This window comes from Bombus huntii, chromosome 15 (genome assembly GCF_024542735.1).
Source record: "Bombus huntii isolate Logan2020A chromosome 15, iyBomHunt1.1, whole genome shotgun sequence".
Taxonomy (NCBI): domain Eukaryota; kingdom Metazoa; phylum Arthropoda; class Insecta; order Hymenoptera; family Apidae; genus Bombus; species Bombus huntii.
This window is the reverse complement of record NC_066252.1, coordinates 11003022-11019528: the sequence shown is the minus strand read 5'-3', so window position 1 is coordinate 11019528 and position 16507 is coordinate 11003022. Positions and strand designations below refer to the sequence as shown.

Below are 16507 nucleotides of genomic sequence, written 5' to 3'. Positions count from 1 at the left end.
ATATATATATATATATATATATATATATATATATATATATATATATATATATATATATATTTACGATCCGACGCGGCGTTTAAATTGTATCGTTTTATCGATCGATCGTTTCGCATTAAAGGCGGATTAATTCGCGATGTTTCTCAAACACGAAATCCAGTTGCTTGCTTAGGCCATTCGCTCGTGTAAATCAATATGTTCGTCTGGCGGCTTACTTAGGTTCGTACGTAGAGCATCGTGATAGTGCATACGGCGCTGCGATGGCCTCGTATCACAGTATGCACTTTAATAAATTAGAAAAGCGAGTCGAAGTTACGAGCACGGAAACGAGATTTCGATACGCAATCCATAGTTCGGGCTAATTCTGACTCGAATTTTATTTTCACGTTCCCTGTTTCGTTTAACGCTCGAGTCGAATTTAAAGATTCGAAGGGAGAACGGTAGGGTACGATGCGTCGTTACGCAGCTGCTCGAAAAGATTTGGAAATTCATGAAATCTCGTTACGCGTACGACTAACCGGGATTAAAAACCTTTGTAACACGAAGAGGGCGGTTAGGCGGTGCTTGCCAAATGCAGAAAGAAATGTATTCAAAATACGAGAATGCGTGTTTATCGTGGAAAGCATTTTTTCGCAGCACCTTTTTCCTCCATTTGGCGATAGTACCCGCAGAGTTTTAAACCTTTTTTACTCGCTATGCGCGTTATCTTTAACTCGTACCATCGTAACTTGTAATATCGTAATATAACAGGATATTATTTTTTCAATTACTTACTTTTCAATCCGTTAAAGATGTTATGTAACGACGCGTAATGTCGCTGATTAATCAAAGATTAGTTATCATTACGCACCATACGTAATTTTGTACACGTAATTTTCCGATAGTCTAAAATTAGTCGAAAGATCGTCGAAAATAAACGCGTGATATTTCCAACTTTTTTCGCATATATACGTGTATGTATACACGCGTGATTTCGTTCTTACGATTTACATAGCTCGTTTAAAGCGTTTTTTCGCAGAATCACCGCGTTTACGTAATACTTAAATATTCCTTACGTACGAAGCGGAGAAAGCTTCGTCGTTGCAAAGATGTTCTCTTTCTCGATCGAAACACGTAGGAATCTTCGTTGCCGTCAGGCGATCGAGAAAAGCGTGCATCTTCTTTAATTTTTCACGTGCACGTAAATCGATGAAGCGACCGCTGCACGCCCAGATACATTATCGATTCGTTGATTTATTCTTGGAGCCCGGAAACACAGGCAAGCTTCGATCAAACCTATAAACTCTGTGATCGTTAACCGTCGCAAGAATCTGCTGTACGAATCGACGTTGCTCCGGTGAAAAATGGTTTGAATTTTGCGCCTTACAAGTTCGTCGGAGAGTACGCGTCACCGGAGACTTGCTCGTGAAAATGAAACGGAAAAATTGTAATATAAAAGGGGGGAAATATAGAAGGCGTACCTTAATTCGTGTCAATCGTTCGATTATGGATTTTCAGGTATTTGTAAAGCTACGGATTTGCATAAAATATTCAGAATATGCACGTCGACGTTACATCGTTCCTGTTTCGCGGCGGGAATTTTTCTACGTCGATAAAATAAATTGCGGAAGAAAGTAACACGTATGTATAGAATTTTAGAATTTGCTGATAATTTATAAAAACAAGCCAATTAAATTCGTATAACGAAAAAAGTAGTATATTCGATAATAAAGAAAGAACAGGATATGCGTAATGAAATAACTCTATATATTCTGATGGTTATCGAAAGATACAAATGTTGGTCCTCGTAGCTATTTCACCAGGATATATTAAATTAAGCAAGGTTAGGGTTAACTGGACTTAACGAATGCGATTACTCTCGCAGCTAATAAACGCGATCAGATTCCGCAGCTTTCTCCCAGTGGGATTTAATTTTACAATGTAGTAAATAAGTGGCACGAGGAAAGCTGGAACCAACGTTTTGTGGAATAATTTGCTGCTAACATCTCCGTTTTTTTTTTTTTTTTTTTTTTACGGTTGAAGAGATAAGTGAAAATCTAGCGTTGTGAAAAGTAGCGAAGAAATTCTATTTTGTTCGTAATTATTCTTCGTGCATATTTTGTCCACGAATCGATCGAACGTTTAATTAAAAATTATTTTTATTCGTTGAAACGAAAAATTAGGTGGTCATTACCGACGTCGTTTTATTCGAACGTTGTGTCACAGAGTAAAAATATGTTAGACTGTGATGTAAAAGTTGAAAATCATTTCGAAATGGTACAAGTGGAAAAGATACGAGACGTTGTTTCGTGGCTTCCTTGCACTTTTGCGGCGTCACGTACATCTAATAGTACTTGTAATTATTTTTTCATCGCGCGAACGACGCTAAATAAACGAATAAGAAAATTGGAAACTCTGTTAATTATCGTTCCGTAGCGATCTTTTCCTATGCTTTCCGATACTTTCCTTCTCTAATCATTTTCTACTACTTAAATGTTCAAAGGCTGCGACCGCCTATTTTTCAGTACGACACAATATTTGATACACTTGGATCTAAATAGCTAATACCTATATAAATATGTTTTTGTGGCCACTGTAATGAAATTTCTGGCAAGATATAAACCATAAACCGTGCTATTTCTTGGATGCAATAATTACCCTTTTCGATCGTGAGAAGCAACCATCGTCCCTTATGTCGCACCGAACGTCGATGATTCGCGAACATTAACGACAAATATAAATTTCGTCGCGACATCGCGGATATTAGCCTATCCGTCGGTTTCGTCAAAGAAACAAATTGATCGACGTTAACTGCTTGTTAGCATATATATTACACCCTTGTAAATATCGTTGGCGTAGGAAGAGCTCGTGTGTCGTGTTGATTCACAGCTGATCGTCGCTTAACCGAGTGTCTAACGGGCCGTATAAATCCAGCTCGTACATAAATTCGTTTTCTCACTCGAATCGATCGAGAGGAGGATGTCGATGAAACGGAGGGATGACGAAGAGGAAACTGACTTGGCAAAGTGATTGTACGACAATCGTGCCGATGGTGTGACGAATTGGAATCTAGTTGCCTCCTAGCATACAAGGAGCGGAAGAACAGGCGGTCCTATGTTTTCTACGATGTTGCTAGCCGGTTCTATAATGGTCCCACGTTCCAAATCGCTTATGTCTGGCTGTCCTATCTGCCTGCGAGCCACCTTATAAGATCATCCGCCTCGCGGGGACCACGGCTATGCCAAGCTTTCGTCCCTTCTCGTCGACCTTTTTCCATCTGCGAATACGCGACCATCGTCTTTCTACCCGCTCTATGTCGTATATCCTCCGAGCGTTTATCAAAGGCTAGCTTCTATCTATGTTTGCGGCTACGATCGCGTCTAAGTCGTACAACGAATGCCCTATATCGTGTTCGTTTTTCGAGGAACACCGGCCAGAATGTGGCATTTAAGAAGAAAGTAACGGAAAGAAGTAGGGTGAGAAAAAGTAATGCCGATCGTGGGTATTGTTCGAACATTTTTCACTAAATGTTCTATATTGGCCGTTGTGTCTGGTATCGAGGGAAAAGCGCAGAATTTGACATCTAAAGAAAGAAAGGGCGTCTATGATCGCATATCGATTTGCACGATAAACAAACGTGTATGCATGTATGTACTGGCGATAGTATTCGACAAGTAAGAAAGATTTCTGTTTCGATTTTATCGCTTTAGTTAGATTCATAAAAATGTGAAATTCCATGGATATCCGCGGTCTTGTTTGCGCAGAGTACGCGTTAACTGCGTTTGTGAAACGAGATCTAAGACAGCCAGAGACACAAACGTATCACGGTGCGTTACACGTTAATTCGATAAGCTCGCCAGTCGATATATGCACGTGGTAATTGATTTGTACGATTTGTATAATTTATATATTCGCGAGCAAAGAAATCGAAACTTTTACTACTTGATAGAGACGTACATCTCGTCTAGCAAAGCGAATATATCTATTAGGAACAGTAGACATTTTCGTATATGCTTCCGCGAAAATCTTACATAAACGCATACTCTTGCTAGTTAACGTACCTGTACGTTTATCAAATTTTACGCTTTCGCTGTGCCATATACGATATATCGCGATATATCATGCCGAAAAAAGAACAGCATTCCCTGACAGTCGATATTTCGACTTTTTCAGAGATATTGACGCACACGCGCCCACAAAAACACGATGCAATCAGCCCCAAAATTTTTGTAATACTCTGCGCGGTAGTTTTACGCGTTCCATACCATTTTAGATTGCCATTCGTCCGTGATATCCCGTCGTGATATCCATTGTATTCTTATATCGCATCTCTGTACATTTCCAAGTCTCGTTTATCCTTCGAAAGATTCTATACACCGTACAGGTACGATAATTTCCGAACCGTGTATTACTCGAGACTTCGATTAGTTCTCTGTTTCGTATCGTACTTCTTTTCGCGTTTCATTAGCCTTCGCGAGTTTCGTAATCGCTCACTGCTCCTAAAGATCTTCGAACTTGCGTTTCTGTAGTTTTAAATTTCTCCAAGTCGATATAACTTGAACAAACTTTCAACTTCACGAGCTACGTATATCTCATAGCCTCGCTGCTCGTTGCCTCCGCCATTTCTCTGAATTTACTTTTTCCTAGTTTCTATTTCTAATTTTTAAAACGTTCTATCTGTCTACTATCGATCGTCGAGTATTTTATATTTTTCTAGAAATATTTTCGCTTTATCTCCTATCGCCTTCCGGACTTATTTCTTATAAGATATTTTTAACCGGTTGCAGAATTTTCAAAGAATACCTATATTTTTTTAACGGTATTTTTACCTCGCGTTCCGCCGTTTCCAAATTCTGTATTCGTTCGTTACGCAAAAGCGTTTAAGCGATCAGTTTTCTCCAACGGTTTTCTCTTATCGAGTTTTAATAACAATTGCATCGATATATCGCGATCTGTTTTACTATAGAAAATATGTGGCGGCGATTTAAACACGTGCAGTACCAAACGTTCGGAATTTCATTGGAAAACAATCGGAATTTTGACACGAATCGAAACTAAAATAATCTTTGCACTTGGCGAATTTGAATTTTTCACTCGTAAGACGTACGCGAGACAGACGAGTTTATCTCTTTGAAAAATGTAGCACGAAAATGCCTTCGCTTACAATTAGATATGAGAGAGAGAGAGAGAGAGCTGAGTCAAGGCAATGCAAACAATCACACTGACGTTATAAATTCATCTTCGTTGTGATCTATTTTAAACGATTCACGTCCTGAAAAAGATACAATCGAAGTGGTATTTAATATTTGACGAAAGAAATTGCAAATGCTGATTTTTCCAAGTAATAAAATCTATGAATCGCCCGCGAACGGAGTTTTTAATAAAACGTTGGTCTCGTTGCGTTGCGTAACATCGTGTAAACAAGTTAATATCTATGCACGCGTTAATTCGATTCGCACTACGCGTACGGGAAAGACGTTCTTCGTCGTTTTTCATCGGGACTCGTTGACTTCGGCTAATCTGATTATATAAGTGAGAATGAAAACGACGATAAAAGTAGTTTAAGAATCGATATCACATCGCACGCGGAGCTTCCATTACGGAAATCTGTTTGATTTTCATGGAAAGATGCATAGATAAAGTGACGGTGTAATTGTACATTTTCCGTTAAAGTTAATGATATCGATAATCGATAAATTAATTAATATTTGAACGAATAATCGTCGAACTGGCAATTTCTAATAACCGTTAAATTTCATTTTCTCGTCAAATTTTATCCTGCTTTCTAACGAAATAAGACATTCGAGAAATATTCGATTTTACGTAAATTACGATAAACGAAATGGTTGGCGTATATTTAATATCGCGATACGATATTTAAGCCGAGGGAAGCGTTGCATCGATTCGAAGATCCGTTACGTTAGATTCGCATTTCGACGTTCGATCGAACGACAACCACGCGAAGTAAACGATTTATCCAGCAGGGACGATGTATAATAAACGTATCCTGACGATACGATATAGGTGATATAGGTAACGATTAAATTTCCTATATAACGCATGGTGGCACGCAAACGCGTAAATATAACGAGAAGGAAAGGAAAGACGAAGAGCGAGGGGGAGGGGAGGGAAGGAAATTCCATCGTAGCAGAGTTTCGTCGTTAGATCGAGAACGATGCGTCGAGTCTACGGTTTCCCTGGTCGTCCGCGGTGACAATTGCATTTGACGAGGCGTTTATACGAGGAGGCCGAATATCGAGTTCGGGTTCCCGTGCCAGGGTTAGCGTTTACGTAACGTGCCCACGCATCCAAATGTACCGAAAGGAACGCCGCTTTATCTATATTTATCGAGCTTATCGCCTCTAGCGCCGCAATATCTGCCTGCTCTGTCCATCGCTTGTACCGTGGATAAATCGTTGGATCCTTGTGGTCCCGTGGTACGAGTTATTTTGCTAAATTTTATAGATTTCAGCCGCATTCGAACAAGATATAACTTACAGAGAGGAAACGTGGTTTGAGATCTCGTTGGATAAAGCACGGTAGCTGTTGCGAAGTAAATTGTTGCAACGCGACGTTTGTTCTAGAACGTAGCGCGTGTTTTCTGTAAAATATCACGAGTTAAATTATTCGTGTCAAGCGTCAGAAGTTGGAAAGCTGTTTACGCGTTCCTTGAAATTATTTCGTCGGATTATCGTTGACGAGTCGCGTGCGCGTTTCAACGAGAATAAATAAAATTATTCGACGATAGCGGTCGGCACGGTTATCTTGCTCGCACAGAGTTACTATCGTTGGCTGTTTGAAAAAGTTGTTATTTAGTAACGGATTGGTAGAGAGATTGGGCATCGAAGTGTATATTCGGCGTATATAGAATAAAATGAGAAAAACTACGTCGAACGATGAAAATAAAGACGACGGTACCGACGCGATACGAGTTTAGCGATCGAAAAGAAGAAGCAAAGGATTCGACGACCTTTCTCTCTTTGCGAAACGACCGAATCAAATTTTTCATTCTCTAATTAACGGATAGAGGATGCGACGTTACGGAGACGAAAGAAAATTAGCGAGAAAGCAATAAGCGACGGAGAAAAGAAAATATAGATTCTCTCTCTATCTTTTTCTCTTTTTTTTTCTTTTTTCTCTTTCTTTTTAACCGCGCAATCGCTTTTCCATTTTCCATCGATGATACGGTTCTAGGCCGTAGACACGAATTCGAAGCACTGCACCCGGCAACAGATTTCGACCGGCTCTATTTGTCACGTTTTATCGACCAATAATTTATTTCGCTAGCTGGCTAATCGCGCGCGGTTTCCTATTTTTCCAAACGAGAAATAACTCTGGCAGTTTGGACGAGCGATTGAGAAACGATTTTTCGTCTCATTTGGTCGATTAAACGTGTAACCGTGTTACGGCTCTTAGCTGTAATCCGATAATTGCCGTTGTATAGATATAGACTCTTGATTCGTCGTTCAACGAAGCTCGACCGAATATTTTTCGAAATAGTTTCAAATATCTTAATAGCGAATAACACCACCGTGTCGTTATAACTACCGCTGCTTAAGCTCAACGATAGCACTAATCCGTCGATATTTTCACAATTTCAGAAATAAGACTGGATCTTAATATCACGTTGAAAGAGTAATCGAGCTACGTCTAAAATGAAATTTTGGTATGGAAGAATTCAAAGTCCAATTTTTTTGTATTATTTTATTATTTTGTATTATCAATAAGATCGATATTAGATACGATTGCATAACGATCCGTAGTTTCGCTGTACGGCTTATGGACGAGAGCGGTATGTAACTACGGTATAACGTATTTTTTTCTTTTTTATAGAAACGCACGAAGAAGCAAAGAATCCTGGAGAGAATAAATTACGGTGTACAAAATATCGGTGATCTCTCGCGACGAGTTACTCCGTGCTTTCTAGATAATAAAATCAACGTTTCCATTATTTTTATCGCGCTGTTGTTTAAAACGCGTAGCGCTTAATTCACGGGATATTTAGTTTCCGGAGTGGAAGCATTTTACTACCCACTTTTCGCTTAGAGGCACGCTTTTATAGCGTCGTTTTTGACACGCGTCCATAAACCGATTAAATATTTTCTAATACGAGTGTCGATAAGCGAACGAGTGGACGTTACACGGATCAGCGATTGTAGGAAGCTCTTAAACGCTCGTAGAAGGATGTTCGTTGCGAGTGCATGCGAATCTTGACGTTATCGCTATACCTGTTAGTCGTTAGAAAAACTTATAAAACGTACGTTACGTTCTGTCAAACTCGATCGACCGACGATCGCGGCAATAATATTAGGTTGTCCGAAAAGTGACTTTCTTTTACAGACCTTTACCGTCCTTTACCTAATCCGTCGAACGTTGTGATCTTTGTTTTTAATAGAACAAAATGGATCGTACGTAATTACGGACAAAATCATACGGAAAATGTCGTGCGTCCATTGTTTCCTTATAAAGCGAAAGAAACTTTTCGGACGACCTTAATATATTTCGCTATTTACTACGCGTACGTACTAGTACCGGTGCCTGGTGTACGTATAAGGTTTCTCGCGAAAGTATTCCAACGCTCGTAGATATTCTTTGCGATTGTAATGGCTGTTACCCGCGACATCGCCCGATAGAAGGAAATTATTCATACTTTTTTCTATTTACCGTGTGGTCTTATGACCACATATTTACCTCTGGTATTGTAACGTTGCTGGGTTTACAGCAAGGAGAAATTGACGCGTATCGATTTCCCGAGATTCCGCATCCGAATAAGTCGACGTACGATCCGATCGCCTTAAGAGAAAAGGATGCGATTCGTCGACGGTTATCGCGAAGGAAAGTTTAGCTGGAAACTGCAACCTTTCGAACGTAAAAGGCGGGTCGTCGGTGTTGAAAAAGTTGGTGGTACGATTTTTTTACCGTCGTCTCGGCAACGCTGCGGCGAACTGGTCGGGCGAGGAGCGCAGTTTATAGCCTTATCTATAAACGGATTAAATTTCGTGAGCCTACGATAAGCCGTTTGGCAACTTGCGGCAACATCTTTGGTATGCCCGTATCGTTGTTTTTAAAGCGTCTTTTAAAACGTCTTTTGAAACGTCGACCGATCTTACGAAGGAACGAGACGAAACTCGGGGAAAAAAGGGGTGACCGAGGCGACTGATACGCTGAAAGAAGCGTATGGAGAGAGCGCCGTAAAGCCAGTAACCATTTGCAAATGGATGAAAAGGTTTGAGGAAGAAAGAGAACGCGCGAAAGACGAAGCTCGTAAGAGTTCGTCCACCCCTAGCAGTGATCGCCGAACAACGATCTGGTATCGCCTTGGGAAGCGCTCGTTCGATTCGAAAAAATTATTCGGAAATGTAAAAGCTTGGCGATAGCGCGGTTTGTCGATGCGATTCTAAGAACTTTTTAAACGGAGTAGGACGTACGCGCCAACTTTGTTGATCCTGTAGTCTCGCGCCGTTGTACGGATTTGATGGATCGAGGTTGCCAAGTAATATCATCGGGTTTTCGATTTTTTAGTTCGAGATCAAAGCTAAATTTAGGACGGACGCGTAACGTTTGGAAATTTCATCGGAGCTGGGAATTTCGTTAAAAGTCTGTCTTACTCGCGATTAAACCTTATCGTTGGAAGGGACTGGTTTACGTATTTTCGAGCTGCGATATATGGCTCGCGCAACGCACAGATAGAACCGCGTCCTAACGCGTTAAGGTGCGAGTAAAGTTACGCAAAATTTGTCCGCGATAGTCGTTGGAATACTTTCGCGAGAGTTAGCTTCGTAGCTATGAAAATAAGTTAGTGTGTGGATAATTGGAAAGGGATATAGCGTACAGTGTATATACGGTATATACGGTATATAGTACACGGTGCAGAATACGTCGTAGAGTATGAGGCAACTGGACTCGTTGTTCGCTCGTCGATCGGTTCGGGTGCGCAGCCGCACTTTCGTTCCAGTATAGCGCGTTCAATCCGCGTCTCAGCGCCGACATCGCGACTGCTATATTCTCCAACGACCACCCTTCGCTTAGGTCAGTGAAATTTTAATTGGGCATTCGTTTCGACCGTGCAAAATTCCTTCAGCCCCGACGATATTCTCTCGTTATTTTTTCATCGAGTTCGTTACGGCGTCTGCCGCGTCATTCCCGATTAGCCGAACGTTACAACGCGAAAAGACTCGCTCTGATTTATTTCTGATTTATTAGTCGTGGTTTTCATCGAGCGATAATCAGAGAAAGAAAGTACGAGTTTTACAAAATCGATCGTCGTCTCCCTTTTTCCAATCGATGAACTTGGTTTTATTCGTTAGTCGTAATTTGATATCTTTTTACTATATAATAATACCGCGTTAATGAATTACAGACGATTTCCGTTAACAATGTAGCAATTACAAAGCAAATATTTTATAATATTTGCGAGGTATATCTCTGGCTTTTAATGGCGAGCCCGACGAAAGCCCTTCGAGAACCATTATTAGCAAACTACAATGGGTCGTAACAAGTATACCGTCCACGACAATTCCGTTCGTTACGACGTATTACATCGTTAATCGATAACGATGCCACGCGTTTATAAAATCCTTCGTAGATGAATTGATTCGCTTAATACCGCAAACAGAGTCGCAACTGGTACGAAACGAGTTTACTAAAACGACGATGGTTCGGATTATTATGGAAAGGACGGAAGATTTTTTCTAGTAAATACGTAATTTCTTGGAAATGAAAAGAACGATGGAAGGTAACGGTCGGGTAACACCCGCGCAAACGCAAGAGCAAAATATTTTCGTTTTTTAGTGAGCTGAAACTTTTACTTTTGATACCTTTGCTACCGTATTGTACGAAACGCGTTACGGAATTGCAAAGGAAGAAGACAAGAAGAGGCAAAGGAAAAAAGAATGGTCTGGTCTAAAAAAAAGTGTTGCAACTGATCAAAGAGGCTGGAGGTAGAGGCTGCTCGTTGACATCGAAGTTTCACCGTAACGTTATAATCGAATAACGCGTCCACGGGGATCAAGTTAAACGGATTATTGTTCCTTTACCCCGTGAAATCTTGGTTGCGACACGAAACAGGCGATTTGCGTGCATGTGCAACGAGGGGGAATTATATTTCACGGTTCTATCCTTTGCGTTAATTATAAAGCGAAAGCTCCTTCGTTTGCTAATGTAAACTGCTAATTTTTTCGATAAATTTCTTGGCATTTCGTTGGCGGTAAATTTTATCGATAAAAATTAACGAGCAAAGATATATTCTACCGTGGACGTGGATATTTTGCGTAATTACGTAAAATTTACGATCTAACGATCGCGTTATAGCTATCTATCTTTCTATCTATCTATTCCTATTATGTAAATAATCACGCAGTCAGGACTCGTCCACCCGATTCACGATGCGTGGTATCGTTATCGACTATTCGTGACAATCGCGTATTCCACTGCTAAGAAAATAATTACACGGCTAAGGGATTGAAGAGGAGCCGTGGCTCTCGAGCTACCCTGTACGTCGACTCTCGGTCATAGACACGAAGTTCGCCTGGCGACAGGCGGCGACTTGCGCAGATCCACGAGCGAAAAGCACGAGTGCTCAACTGGAATCGCGTATGCAGCGAGGGTGTTGCCCGAGCAGCTGGAACGACGTAACCCGCAAGAGGCGAGAAAAGGAAAACGAAGGAGAATAGGAAGGATGCCGAATGAAAATAAACGAGAAAGAAATGATAAGTGAAATAACAAGGTGCAAAGGCGAAGAAGATAGTTGGTAACGGAAACGGAGGTACTTTCTTTCGTCGCTTTGGATTGGGAAGGGAAGAAATTTTGCTGAAACGTACGAATATAAATGACGGGAGGGGGGAGGGAGGGGGGAAGGTAGATCGTAAATGAAATTGCAGAAATTTTGATATCGTCCGGACGGAAAGAGGATGGCGTTTCGCTAAAGATACGAACGATAGAAATTGCGAGAAAAGCAGAACGATAAGGCGTAGGCGAGGAAAGGAAGGACGAAAGGGGCAATTTTTGATGGATTCGAGTTTCCAGAGGAAGATATTTTGCTGAAAGTGAAAACGGACGGACGGTGAAAGAAGCGGAATCGTATAGAGTGAAAAAGGTGAATCCGTGGTTCCTTTAGATCGGAAAAGGAAGACGTTCCATCGAAATTACGAACAATGACGAGTATCGGCGAGAGAGAAAGAAAGCGGATCAACGCGATTAAAACGACCATAAGCTTCTATAGACTCGAGGAACGAGACGAATCTCCGTCCCGTTGATAAAAATATATAAATTCGCATGGAACGAACGTTTGGAAAGAAGATAGAAGCGAGGTCGAGAGCGCGTAAAAAGCGACGAAACGTTACGCGACGAAGACGAATAGTAGAAGGTTGCGTGGTAGCGCGAGGAACGAGGAAATGGAAAGTGGTAACAAGACGGAAGCGAGGAATCGAACATCGACGAAACGACGAAGAGAGAAAGGGGTTGATGGTGGGGTAGACTGGAAAGCGTGCGCACAAGGGTGGCTGGCAGAGGGCGATGCAAAATCGTTCCGACTGCACAGTCGCAGGAAAATCGAAGCTAGCCGCCAGTGTGTCGCACACCAGTTCGGCGTACGCTCTCGTTTCTTTCATCTCGCTCGCGTGTTTTCGTCTTGAGAGGAACGAGCACGCGGAGCCATGCTGCTAGACGCTGGTTGAGCCGCGATCTCCATCGAGTCGTGCGGAAAAATATCAGTCGACAAAGTCGTTTATACGCGGACACTGTGTTTTCTTAATAATCCGTGGTCGTGGGGAAAACGATCGATATACCCGTTCCACGGAAATATGTATTCCGAGTCTTTGAAAGATGGTCTAGAGAAAGGGTGAACGATGGTGTTCGACGAGCTCTCGTCACAGGGAATTCTTCCGCGTTCGAGAATCTCTTTACTTTCCTTTGGTCGATCGACATTTTAAGACGTATAAGGCTGAATCCCTAGGACGGAGCAAGGCAGAAGGAAGTTCGAACGAGTAGCTTTGTAACGATTATTCGCGATTTGTATATCGGGTACGATGCTCTTTAAAGAATCTTTGCCACGCTCGGAAGAAACTTTGACTTAGATACAGGTAAAGAATCAAGACGTACCAAAGTTCGATAGTGCGAAATTTCGATTCCTCTTTTTATTTCTGCGTGGTGCCACGGTTTTTCCGTCCGTACACGAATTCCATCTATACACGAATCGACGTATACAAAGTTGGCCATAGGTAGGTTCTATTTAGTCGCAAGTCGTTCTTTGCAATTTTTCGTTTTTTAAAGATTCAGGATTCACACGCGTTCGTCTACGGCAGCTACAACGATCGGCAACCCTTTTTATTTTCGACTTATATTCTCGTAAATTATCTCGTCGCGGCGTCTTTGTTTTCAAAGTCGCTTTAAAACATTCCGCGTAATAATTTCGTTGTACGTTGAACGCCTTACGGTAATTTCGGTAGAAAATGAGTTGGAATTTTGCGAAAACGAGTCGTTCGATGGAGACGCGTCGGTCGGAATTAACGAGGAAACGGAGAAGTTAGCTCGCGAAGCGACGAACCGATACTGTCGTTCGTTGCCTCGGTGTCTCGCGAGGCACGGCGTGGAGGAGGTAGGCGAAACGTGTTTCGCGCGATTGCATTACGCGACGCAATGTCCGCACAGACCTGACAAGAGGCGTGTCGGCAAAGACTAATTATCGCGAGTGGAATCCTCGGTAGAGTTACAAGCTGTCCAGCGAATGACAGACGATCCTATTTCCACCGATTTGGCAAAGAAATCGAACTTGCGAAAGAAATCGAAGCCGATGCATTTCTCTCGAGCCTTTTTTTTTCAAACTTTCTACCAAATAAGTAGCGAGGAAATTATTCTTCGTCGTTTGCATGCTTTTGCGCGACTTGTACGTTTTTACGACCGTAACACGTACCATCGACCGGTTCGTTTTAACCGCGTCGTTGTCTCGATCGATGCGTCGAATCTATACACGTACGTACTCGTTTGTCTTCTGTCTTTCCTACGTTAAATGCAGCCACGTTGCGAATCAAAGGCTCCCGATTATTTATGCGACGTGAAAATTAACCTTATTCCGCTTTGTACCATTTACGTATCTATAACGCGCTGAATAAATCGTCGATACCATCGTTAGTTTTCTTTCGAAAGATTATCCATATCCAGCCCGATATCGAATCCGAGATTCAAAATATGAAAAACAGATAATCCCGTGATAATCGTTCGTAGGTTTGCGTAAGAGGATTCCGTTATGTCCCACGTTCCAGTGATTCGGTGACCCGCGTAGAATTTAAGCCCTACGTTTCAAGATAGCACGCTACTGGGAACGAACGTTGTTCGTTATCTCCGGCTACGTAAGAGGTCGCTATCCTTTTCCTATCTCTTTTCACCCGTTACATCTCGTTTTTACTTTTCCACGCGTCAAACCTACCTATTAACTAAATTCGGGCGTAAGATCTCTTGATTTTGCGTTTTATTAAAAAAAAATCTTTCAATTTTTTTTTCAATCTTTTTTTTCTTCAAACTTTGTTACTCGACGTCGCGAATCATCGACCACCGTGGTATTTGCGTGACTACTTTACGAGTTTAAAATTAGAGAATATATTGCGGAAACAGCTAAAAGTATGGTAGCATTTGTAGAAGGTTATATAACATTCGGAACAGCTTAACGTCGATTCGTGCAGTTTAAAACCGATGATTTTTCTTGCGAGAACAGCGGTAAATTATCGCGAAGCTCGACCATTTCGATCGAAGATTTTGACGATAAAGTTTATTATCAGAGGGATTTTTCAAAGTAACGTACACGCGCGCACAGAGGTGACAGAGTCTCCGAGTCTTTCCGAGTATTTCTATACTCGATCGAAATAGAAAAAACGTGTTTTCTCGCGAACGAAAGAACGGGGGAAGACGGGCGAGCCGTTCCGTACGCTCTTCGATGCGAAGAAAACGAACGTACGAACCGAGACGAAGGCATTTTACGCAGGCTGCGCGAAAATGTGGCGTGGGTATAGATCTCGCCGTGTCGCGGTTTCGCTTCGAAAGGATTAAGGGAAAATTGTTTTATAGTAGGCGCGGCAAGCCTATGCAAGGTTTTCGTTAGGATTTCATTCGAGGCAGTGCGTAAAACGCGTTTGATAAACCGCGTAAACGTACGTGAGACTCGTTAAGAAACCGTGTAAGAAGAGACTGAAGTGTAATTAATTCTGGAATTTCCGTTCGTTCCAATATATCGAAGCGTTGGTTCCGTGTAACGCCGTAACTTCTATCGCGTAGTATTTCGAATTTGTCCGACTCTCTGCACCATCCATCACTTTTCGTTCGTACGATACAACATAACGTAATGTAACGACGGAATTTCGCGTCGAGATAAGCGAATTCGATCGTTGGAATAAACGAAGTTGAGATAAGCGGAGTCCTATTGTTACACACAGAGTCGTTTTTCTTCGTTATCGATTTTCGACGATCTATCGTTCCCCTTACCCGTTAAGATCAGCTTCTTTCTTAGCTGCCTATTTTCTTAATTAGCGTCTAAGCTTCGATGGGCGCGAATTCGAGGAACGATTTCCATAAAAAAAAAAAAAAAAGTAATAAAAAGGTTCGTAGAAAGGATTCGATTTATCCGCAAACTCTGGACACAAGGATCCGCGAAAGAGATCGTTTTCGCGGTTGTTCCAATAAAGCTTAAGCAAAAAAACAAACTGATTGCCTCTTATCGTTGGATATATTTAAGGAACGATCAAAGAAAAGTACGATAATAATATCGGACGAAACGATTTATCGAATAATCGATCTATAAATATCAACGATATTAAAATAAATCAACGGTGCGTTCCAAATACACGCGCGTATTTCCATACGAAAAAGAACAAGGCACGGAATGTAGCAATGGACGCGGTCAATCACCGATTCATCCCTGAGTATAGTAATTTCTGGCAGGCGTTTCGGGCTTTCGACACTTGGCTCGTCGATTCCCATCCACGTGTTCTCTCTTTTGCAACTTTATTCGCGCGGATATCGGCTCGCCCGTCCGTTCAGTAATCGACCTATTTGCGCGATTCTCCCGCGTACTCGAACGATCGTCGTTACCGTCGATAGCGTCGTTCGCGCGTACTTTCCACAATACGATCGTTGCTAGTGCTAAGGCACGGTATAACGACGTATATATCGCCTGTCGGCTTGTTTGTTCTTCCTCTGAAAGACGTTTCGTTCTTCGTTGCCTTTCGATGTTTCTATGTTGTGACACGTTTATGGACTAGCGCGGGTTCGTAGCGCCCAAAGTTCGCAGCAAGGATCGCGAAATTTCCAAGAACCGTTCTACGCTGCTATCTATTTATAAATAGACACTTTGGTTCGTTCGTAATAAACGGTATCCGAATTTGATCGAAGCGGCGAAACTAACGACGAATCGATTATTTTTGACAGGATGTACTTACGCTATCGTCCAATGAGTATTTACAACGGCGCTATCGTCGCTATATCGGTAAAATTTTTAACGGATTTCGAAACGGTTACGAAATATTTATTGGAAACGCGTACG

General features: G+C 41.7%; 1 protein-coding gene across 8 annotated transcripts in view; it reads left to right on the top strand.

The window, feature by feature from the left end:
* LOC126874090 (serine-rich adhesin for platelets-like) overlaps positions 1-16507 on the top strand; it is a 52984-nt gene that overhangs the window by 15758 nt on the left and 20719 nt on the right. For 4 of the 8 annotated variants that reach the window (XM_050635720.1, XM_050635719.1, XM_050635714.1 and 1 more), the window contains exon 1: positions 12554-13058. The exons of 3 other annotated variants lie outside the window; for them this stretch is intronic. The gene's annotated coding sequence lies outside the window, so the exon portion shown is untranslated. Of the gene's footprint in view, positions 1-12552; positions 13059-16507 lie in introns of those variants that run through there. One more of the 8 variants, XM_050635710.1, reaches the window with a different exon arrangement.